General features: G+C 44.0%; 1 non-coding gene across 1 annotated transcript; it reads right to left on the reverse strand.

The window, feature by feature from the left end:
* Nucleotides 1-8,753: 8,753 nt before the first annotated feature.
* Nucleotides 8,754-8,860, reverse strand: LOC112440520 (U6 spliceosomal RNA). The gene has a single exon (XR_003028561.2). It is a non-coding gene; the product is annotated as a U6 spliceosomal RNA (small nuclear RNA).
* Between the last annotated feature and the right edge of the window lie 1,213 nt (nt 8,861-10,073).

A 10,073-nucleotide genomic window follows, 5' to 3' on the forward strand; every position in this document is an offset into this window, starting at 1 on the left:
TTTGGGGCTCAATGTTTTGACCTGTGGGAAGAGGGGAACAGAACTGAGTCTCTGTGTGTTTCTTTCCCTTCCACGCCTCTCCTTCCCTCAGGACGTCTTATTTATTTTCGTGACTGCATCGCAAACTCCCTGTTATTGCTGAAGGTAATTAGCTCTGTGCAATTATAATCATTCTCCATTCCTCTCTGGCTTTCCTCTCCACCAGGGAAAAGCAAAGGTGAGACACCGAGATTATGGGGGAGGGCTTCAGTCTTTGAAGCATTTTCTACACCTTTTCACCCCAACTGCCTACACATACGCTCTGCCTGCTTCTCTAGAAATTGAGGTATTCATGAGCTATCTTAGGATTTTGTCCATTGACCATCTTTATTCTGTTTTGGTTTTGGGGAGAAGATGGCTATGAGAAGCACTAATTCTTAGACATTATTTCTAGACTTTCAAAAAAGGATTATGGGTCAGGTGTGTTGGCTCATGCCTGTAATCCCAGCACTTTGGGAGATCGAGGCAGGAGGATCACTTGAGGTCAGGAGTTCGAGACCAGCCTGGGCAATATGGTGAGATCCCCCCCCACCCCCGCCGACCTCTAAAAAAATGTTTTAAATTAATGAGGCATGGTGGCACATACCTGTAGACTCAGCTACTTGGAGGCTGAGGTGAGAGGATCACTTGAGCCCAGGAGGTTGAGGCTTCAGTGAGCTATGATCGTGTCACTGCACTCCAGCCTGGGTGACAGAATAAGATGCTGTCTCAAGCAACAACAACAAAAAAACATCCAAAAAGGTTTTTTACGTAAGCCTTGTGGCCTTTTGTTTTTTTTTTTTTTTTGCTTATTTTCTATTTTTATGCTGGTTTTAAATTTGTCTTTTACATTTGTTTTGTTAGTTTTGAGAGCTGAAGACACCATGATGCTGCTTCATTATCTTAATAGTACATTCAAGACCACATCGGTCCCTTTCTGCGGGGAGTGAGGGCTTTAGACCCAGAAAGACTTCAATTCAAATCTTAGCTCTGTCATTTATGGGATATTGAGCAAGTTACTTACTCTCTGTATTTCAGTTTTATCCTTTAACACCGTGATAACAATTATTGATAACAATTATTGTGGTGAGGTCCTGGGATATATACATGAATAAAGCAAGGTTTGTTCACTCCACAAGGTCATTTTCAAGGGCAGACTGAAAAATAAATGGTTACTAGCCAGACGCGGTGGCTCATGCCTATAATCCCAGCACTTTGGGATGCCAAGGCAGGAAGATCATATTAGGTCGGGAGTTCGAGACCAGCCTCGCCAACATGGGGAAACCCCGTCTCTACCAAAAATACAAAAATTAGCTGGGTGTGGTGGTGCACACCTGTAATCCCAGCTACTCGGAAAGCTGAGGCAGGAGAATGGCTTGAACCCAGGAAACAGAGGTTGCAGCGTGCCGAGATCATGCCACTGCACTCCAGCCTGGGTGACAAAGCAAGATTTAGTTTAAAAAAAAAAAAAAAAGAAAGAAAAAGAAATGATTACTTAAAATGGAGAGTACTCAGTCCAATGGAAGCCTTCTCTGGGTGATCCTCAGAAGGCAACAGAGAAAGGACAGTGAGGATAAGGATGATCACTCATCTTTTCCAAGTGAGCGTGCACCCGATGAGACAGTTGAAATGACCTGTTGGAGGTAGCAGGAAGAACATGTGAGGAAAGTGTGTAACTGATGTGGCTCTGGGGGGCCATGTAGGAGGTGAAACTCAGGGGGCTGCAGGCACCAGGTCATGGAAGATTTGTGTGTCCTCCATGGTTTGTTGTTGTTATTATTATTATTTTTTATTTTTTTGAGATGGGGTTTCACTGTGTCACCCAGGCTGGAGTGCAGTGAGGATCATAGCTCACTGCAGCCTCAACCTCCTGGGATCAAATGATCCTCTCGCTTCAGCCTCCCAAGTTTCTGGGACTATAGGTGTGCAGCACCATGTCCGGCTAAGTTTTAAATTTTTTTGTAGAGATGAAGTCTCACTGTGTTGTCTAGGCTGGTCTTGAACTCCTGGGCTCTCCCATCTCAGCCTCCCAAAGTGTTGGGATTGCAGGCATGAGCCACTGTGCTTGGCCTAGAATTTGTTCTTGGGAACAATGGATTTTTTTTTTTTTTTTTGAGATGGAATCTCACTCTGTCCCCCAGGCTGGAAGGCAGTGGCACAATCTCAGCTCACTGCAAGCTCCGCCTCTGGGGTTCATGCCATTTCCTTGCCTCAGCCTCCCTAGTAGCTGGGACTACAGGCGCCTGCCACCATGCCCGGCTAAGTTTTTGTATTTTTAGTAGAGATGGGGTTTCACCGTGTTAGCCAGGATGATCTCGATCTCCTGACCTCATGATCCGCCTGCCTCGGCCTCCCAAAGTGCTGGGATTACAGGCGTGAGCCACTGCGCCTGGCCTACAGCTGATGTTTTTAAGTTGACAGTTAACCACAATCAGATTTGTGTTTTAAAAAATCATGTAGGAGCATTGAAAGAGATGGTTAAAAAGAATGAGGGAGATTGTATACATGGCTGCAACCATATCAGACATCCAACAGGCTCTTCTTACAATATGACTTGGGTATTCCTTCCATTGAGTAGATCTGGGCAGGCTTATGATACTGTGAGACTCCCAAGCCAGATCACAGAACCCGACACAGCTTCCTCCTAGGCCTCTTGGTATGTTTGTTCTTGGAACTCACCAACATGCCATGAGGATGCCCAAGCATTTGTGGAAAGAGCCACAAGGAATGAAATTCAGGACCCCAGCTGAAAGCCAGGGCTGAGCTCCCAGCTGACAGTCAGTGTTAACTACCAGCCACGGGACTACACCATCTTGAAAGTGGATCCTTCATTCTCAGTGAATTCCACATGGGACAGAGAGGGGCTGACCCTGCTCAGCCCTGCCCAAATTGCACATTCAAGGGCAGAAGAAAGGATTACTATTGTTTTAAGACGTTGAATTTCGTCATGATTTGCTACTAGGCAATAGATAACTGATACAGGAGGGAGAATGGAAGCAGAGGCATTCATTAGAGAACATAATTACTCAGGCAAAGGATGATGAGGGCTTAGCTAAGGCATTCATTAATTGAACAAAATTATGACATGTCAGGCATGGTGCTATGACATGGGACTATAATGTGAACTAGGTGGACAAGGTCTCATCTCTGAAGAAATTGACTGGCTACTGGGCAGAGAGGATGGAATACAGAATATAGCCACTGAGCTACTTTATTATGTTAACCTAAAGATGTGTGATCTTGTCATGTAATGTTAAGAGGCATTTAAAAAATAGAATAAAATAACTAGAAACATGCATTATTATATGGGTAAAACTTTTGGCATCCAGATAGCATAAAAATGACATTGGCTTTACTCTCTAAGCCCTATTGAACATGTTAGGAAGCAGGTTTTTTTTGTCTTTGTCTCCATTAGAGAAAACCTTCATGTGGGCACTTTTGATGCTCCCCTGCCATTGTGTGATTTTCAGTTCAAAGCACTTGCTATTTGCATCAGTGCTTGTTGCTTTTTTTTTTTTTTTTTGAGGCGGAGAGTGGGAGGATTACACAGTATTCTTTTCAAGTGCTCTCAGTCCCTGATCAAAGGGAGGGTTTTAGAGCCTTAGTTTGTTGGAGATTCCATATAAGACTATTCTTGGTTTGGGGTTTTGAGTAAATCACTTTTGCTTAAACACCAGAGAGAAAGAGTACTAACCCATGCATTGTCAACTACAAAGTCCTATCCAAGTGCCAATTACTTTTATGATTTTAAAATGGAATTTGGGGTTGAGTGGTGTGCAGGGTATTCACCATTAGTGAGGGCATTTCTTTTGAAAGATAATAATTCATTCAATAATTCATTTAATTATTTGAGCCTTTACAAAGAACAGCCAGAGCTCCTCTCCATCTCATTTTTTGCCACACAAAATATTGCCCCCTCTTTCTTCTTCCCTTTAAGCACCACAATAAGGGGTCATCGTCACGACTCAATTCTGCGTGTCCACTGGGGCAAACTGGCTTTTGTTCTCATCGCTCTGCTGGGAATGGAATCATCAGAGGTTTTTTTGTTGCTGAGTTCTTTGAACTCTTCTTAGTGCACAGTTGGCCTGGACTCTCTGCAGCACGTGGTGCTGTTGGCCATGGCCTGGTTCTCAAAACCTGGGTCTCCACTGACTTCTGTGCTAACACCCTTGGCTCTTACTTCTCTGATTCCTTTCTCTGCTTCTGTTGCTGGCTTTTCTTTCCATGTCTTTCTTTATCTTAAATGTTGATATTACCCCAGGTTTAGTTTTTAAATCCTGATGTGATTTGGATCTGTGTCCCTGCCGAAATCTCATGTCTAATTGTAATCCCCAGTGTTGGAGGTAGGGCCTGGTGGGAGGTGATTGGATCATGTGGGTGGTTTCCGTGGTTTAACACCATTCCCCCTTGATGCTGTCACTGTGATAATGAGTTGTCATGAGATCCGGTTGTTTAAAAGTGTGTGGTACCCCCCCCTTCCTCCTGCTCCCAACATGTGTAATGCTGGCACCCCACTTTGCCTTCTGCCATGACTGTAAGTTTCCTGAGACCTCCCCAGAAGCTGAGCAGATTACAGCATCGTACTTTCTGTACAGCCTATACAGACTGTGAACCAATTAAACCTGTTATCTTTATAAACCACCCAGTCTCAGATACTTCTTTATAGCAATGTGAGAATGAACTAATACAAATCCCTTCCAATTTCCCAAGATACTGTTATCTGTTTCTAAGACTTCCATCCATCTAATGACTGTCTATATTCTGATGAGTCTCAAAAACCACATCTACTACCCTTGAAGCATCCATGCTTAGGAATCACCATTTTTAAGGATATGAAATTGAACAAGCCATAGTCTCTCACAGCAAGGAGTTTACAGTCATCTATTAGGGCAGATTAGATGTGCACATGCATTGTGTCTTCAACTTGGACTTCTCCATCTGGCCTAGCAGAGAACAGATACTCAAGACTTAAGGTTTCAGGGTCAAAACTGATTTCTTCCATTGCATAGAGGTGGCACCAACACCTAAGGTGGTTAAGACAGACACCTATAGAGCTGTCTATTTTATTTGAAACTGGATGAAGTTTAGGAGAAAACAAATGCCATCTCAGCTGTAAGTAGAACTGTATCAGTTGGTGTTGCTTGGTTGTAAGCCACAAAAAATGGACTCCAGGTAATTTCAACTAAGAAAAAGTTTATTTAAAGAATAGAAAATATGTCTTGGAATTGAAGAAAGAACTGGATAACCAAGTTTCCAAAAAAAAAAAAAAAGGCACCAACACCATTCTGGAAGACTGGGCAATAGAAACACACAGATTATCACATGCCCAAACCTTGGCTCAGAGGTAGCTCTGCCAGAACTCCAAAGTAAATAAAGCTCTGTAGGCTAAGACCTGTTAACTTAAAAAAAAATCACAAATTTATAAATTTAGAGAAGACTTTATTTCTTGTAAAGAGTTACATCCTGCAAGATGGCCATTGCATATGCTGGGAAGCATAGCCTTTGGCCCAGACCATAGATAGGCACGTCAAAGGAGGAGGAGAGCTAGGGCAGGAGTTTATGACGAACAGGTTGGCTAAACATACATATTCAACAGGTTAAGGAAGAGCTATGAATATTCATGAAGGTGGTCCTAATATATGTGGATTGAACAAACATGCATCTAACATAGGACCCATGTTCATACGGTGGCGGAGACTTAGCACTTAAACATATTACAGTTAGCCTCTAAATGTCAAAACATCTTTTTGGGATATGGAGCTACTCAAGTGTGCAGCCTCTGTAAACCGGCTGGAACCAGCTCATGGCTAGTGGTCTTCTTGTCAGGAGAAAGATGCAGAAAGCAGTCTCTTGTCCAATCAAAGCTGTAGTTGTGACTGGTGGAATGGGGGGGGCGGGTCAGTTAGTTAGTGTCTGGTGGTGAGCTAATTATTTTAATAATACTTATCCCAAGGTCAGTGCTTTTTTAGCTGCTAGAGAAAAATAAAAACCTTGTGGTCGTTAGAATGTAGTTCATTCTTAAAGTGTAGGGGTGTCTGACTTAACCCCACCTGATATGACCTTAGATCCTGTTTAGAATTTGGTGTCTTATTGCCACAAAGAGTCTGTTCCGTCAGTCTCGTGGTCTCTATTTTAACATTAGTGCTGGTCAGCCATGTCTGAACTGCAAAAGGGCATGTATTATGAGGCATGTCTGACCCCCCATCCCATCGTGGTTGGGAACTCAGTTTTAAGGTTTTTCTGGGGTCCCCTTGGCCAAAAGAGTTTGTTCAGTAGGTTGGGGCAGCAGGCGGGGAGGTGGGGCTTAGGCGTTCATTTTTAGTTTACAGACCACAGTTAGCAACCACAAGAGGAAAAAGTAGATGAGTCAATCACAGTGCCTGACTCATAGTGGGTATTCAATAGCAAATTTTTGAATGAAGAAATCAATGAATCCGGTTACTAGGTAGATTAGATAACACCTAAAATCTCTGCCAATGATACTAGAATTCTTTCATAGACCAATGTGAAACTTTCTGGGCATTTTAGTGTGGCTGGCATGGTGAATAAACTATATTTCTGTCTGAAAGGGAAGACAAGAATACTGTGTGTAGCTGTCTTATTGGGATTCAGAAATCACTCTGGTTATTACCAAATCAAATAAAAATAAACTCAGAAGAAGCATCTGCACATCACGCTATTGTTTTTCTTCACTGATAGGAGCATTATGGGATGTTGAGGGATGCCAGAGAGGATGCAGTAATGTTCCTTTGGATATAGAACACTTGAGATTTGACAGTTTCACATTTTTCTTTATTTCTGTGAAGGCAGGATCCTGACAGGGCTATATTCTGCCACTCACTCATGCTATTTTCTTGTAAATGGCAGTGAAGGAAAGAGGGGAATAGAGACACCTTATTAATCAACTCGACTGCAATTTTATAGCACTGTGCCCAGAAGGACACACTGAACTATCGGTGTCAGTCAGGAAAACACATGACTCAGACAAATTAAAGACTATAGAAATTCAACAGGTGGACAGGAGCCAAACTCCATCCAGCAGGCTCTGTGCCTTTGAGCCTGTCTGGGCAGCATTCATTCTCAAGATGTGAAACGGGCAACCCTATTGATCCACTGGCACATTTGTATGTCTTCACCCTTGTTTTAATATTTTCTTTTTCTTTCTTCTTTTTTTGGAAGCGCCAACTTCCAGGCACGAAGTTTGTTCCTCTACTTCTGCAGAACAAACCAGCACAAAATGCAGCGGTTTAAAGAAAATATTTATTTGGCTCTTACAGGTCTGTGGGTGAACTGGGCTCAGCTGGATGGTTTTCACTTGGGGTCTCTCCAAAAGTTTTTTTTAAAATCTTCAACTTTTATTTTAGGTTCAGGGGTACGTGTGCAGGATGTGCAGGTTTGTTACATAGCTAAATGTGTGCCATGGTGGTTTGCCTCACAGATCATCCCATCACATAGGTATTAAGCCCCATATGCATTAGCTATGCTTCCTGAAGCTCTCCCTCCCCCCACTCTCATGATGGGCCACGGTGTGTGCTGTTCTTCCCATGTGTCTGTGTGTTCTCATCATTCAGCTCCCACTTGTAAGTGGGAACATGCAGTGTTCGGTTTCCTGCTCCTGCGTTAGTTTGCTGAGGATAATGGCCTCCAACTCCATCCATGTCCCTACAAAGGACATGATCTCATTCCTTTTTATGGCTTTGTAGTATTCCATGGTGTATATGTACCACGTTTTCTTTATCCAGTCTATTATTGATGGGCATTTGGGTTGATTCCATGTCTTTGCTATTGTGAATCTCTCAAACAGTTTTGCATTTAGATATTGATTACAGTTGGGGTCATCTGAAGGTTCAGCTCTTCTCTGATATGTCTGGTGTCTCAATGGGGGTAGCAGAGCTACGTGGGTTAGCTGGGCAACACTCTCTTTTCATGTTAACCTGGGGTAGCCAACTGCAAAGCACTTACAGTGCAAACTTTCCAAGATCTCCCAGTGGAAGCCACAAGACTTTTTTTTTTGAGACAGAGTCTTGCTCTGTCTCCCAGGCTGGCATGCAGTGGTGCGATCTCTGCTCACTACAAGCTCTGCCTACCAGGTTCACACCATTCTCCTGCCTCAGCTTCCCGAGTAGCTGGGACTACAGGCGCCAGCCACCACGCCCGGCTAATTTTTTGTATTTTTAGTAGAGACGGGGTTCCACCATGTTAGCCAGGATGGTCTCAATCTCCTGACCTCGTGATTTGCCCGTCTCGGCCTCCCAAAGTGCTGGGATTACAGGCGTGAGCCACTGTGCCCGGCCAAGGCTTCTTATGACAGCTTCAGAAGCCATGCAGAGTCACAGGCCTGTTGAGATTTGAGGAACGGCAATTGCATGAGGGTATGAGTCCTGGGAGCTTCATTTCATTAGGAAGCCATCTTTGAACTACAGCAGAGAAACAGTAAAAGAACAAACATAACTAACTCCATTTTTGTTTAAGGGACCTTTACTCATTCCTGCACGTAGCCTAGGATAATTTTAGAACACTGGGATAATAACACACACACAGCAATCATGTAGTTTTAAAAACTAACTCTGGGATTAAGGGAGAAGTATGTCAACAACTAGCTGTTTTGTTGTAAAATTTATATGAGCACTGTGACCTGACCAAGGACGGAGAAGTTTCCAACCTCCTTGGACCCTCACTAGTGCCCAGATATCTGCGGTGGTCGGTTACCTCTTTTTAAAATTTAAATTATTTTTTTAAATCTGGAATGCTTCAGGAATTTGCATGTCATCTTTGCCCAGGGGCCTTGCTACTTTTCTCTGTACCGTTCCAATTTTAGTATATGTGCTGCTGAAGCAAGCACTGTCAGTTACATCTTGATCCTAGCCGCCCCCCTTCCCCCTGCTCTTAACATAAAAAGAGGCTAAAACTGGTTGTGACTCAAGATGGTACTTTGGGATGATAGTCCACCATCTTCTTTCTTTGCTTGCTCTCCAAATAAACCAGCTTTTCTTCCCACAGATTCTTGTCTCTTGTGTAAGGCTTTCAAGTGGTCAGCAGCTGAACCCTGGTTCGGTTACAGAGCAAGGCTGTGTTAAGTCTCTTCTCGTGTATGTGGCCTCTGTAGGGCCTGTGCATGGTCTTGCCTCTCATACTGCATGCTTTCCACAGCCTGGAGTCCTATGGCTCCCACAATTTTCTCTATTCCCTCGATCCATGTGTACCTGCCTGCCTTCCTGAGGCATGTTGTTCTCCCATCTCTGCCTCTTGGCCTAGATTCCTCTTACTGATCCCCAGATCTCCCCAGCACTACATCCCATCAGGGAAGTGGTTCATGGCTGCCCAGGCCAGGCCAGACTCTTCTCTTAAAAACTTCCAGAGGCCAGGTGTGATAGCTCATGCCTTAATCCCAGCACTTTGGGAGGCCAAGGCAGGAGGATTGCTTGAGATCAGGAGTTTGAGACCAGCCTGGGCAACATAATTACACCCCATCTTCACAAAAAATTTAAATATTAGGCCAGGTGCGGTGGCTCACGCCTGTAATCCCAGCACTTAGGGAGGCCGAGGCAGGTGGATAATGAGGTCAGGAGATCGAGACAATCTTGGCCAACATGGTGAAACCCCGTCTCTACTAAAATGCAAAAACTTAGCCAGGTGTGGTGATGCATACCTGTAATCCCAGCTACTTGGGCGGCTGAGGCAGGGGATTCGCTTGAACACGGGAGGTGGAGGTTACAGTGAGCTGAGATAGCACCACTGCATTCCAGCCTGGTGACAGAGCAAGACTCTGTCTCAAAAAAAAAAAATTAAATATTAGCCCGGTGTGGTGGTGTGCGCCTGTAGTAGTACCAGCTACTCACGAGGCCAAGGGAGGAGGATCATTTGAGCCCAGGAGTTTGAGGCTGCAATGAGCTATGACCTTGCTACTTCACTCCAGCCTGGGTGACAGAGGGAGACCCTGTCTAAAAAAAAGAAAAAAAAAAAAACTCTCAAAGAAGTGAGTTCCTTCCCTTCATGACACTGACAGCAGTTTGTACATACATCAGCTGCAAGATAATTGGACTAACCTCCTCTGG

Source organism: Pan paniscus, chromosome 6, assembly GCF_029289425.2.
Source record: "Pan paniscus chromosome 6, NHGRI_mPanPan1-v2.0_pri, whole genome shotgun sequence".
Classification (NCBI taxonomy): Eukaryota; Metazoa; Chordata; class Mammalia; order Primates; family Hominidae; genus Pan; species Pan paniscus.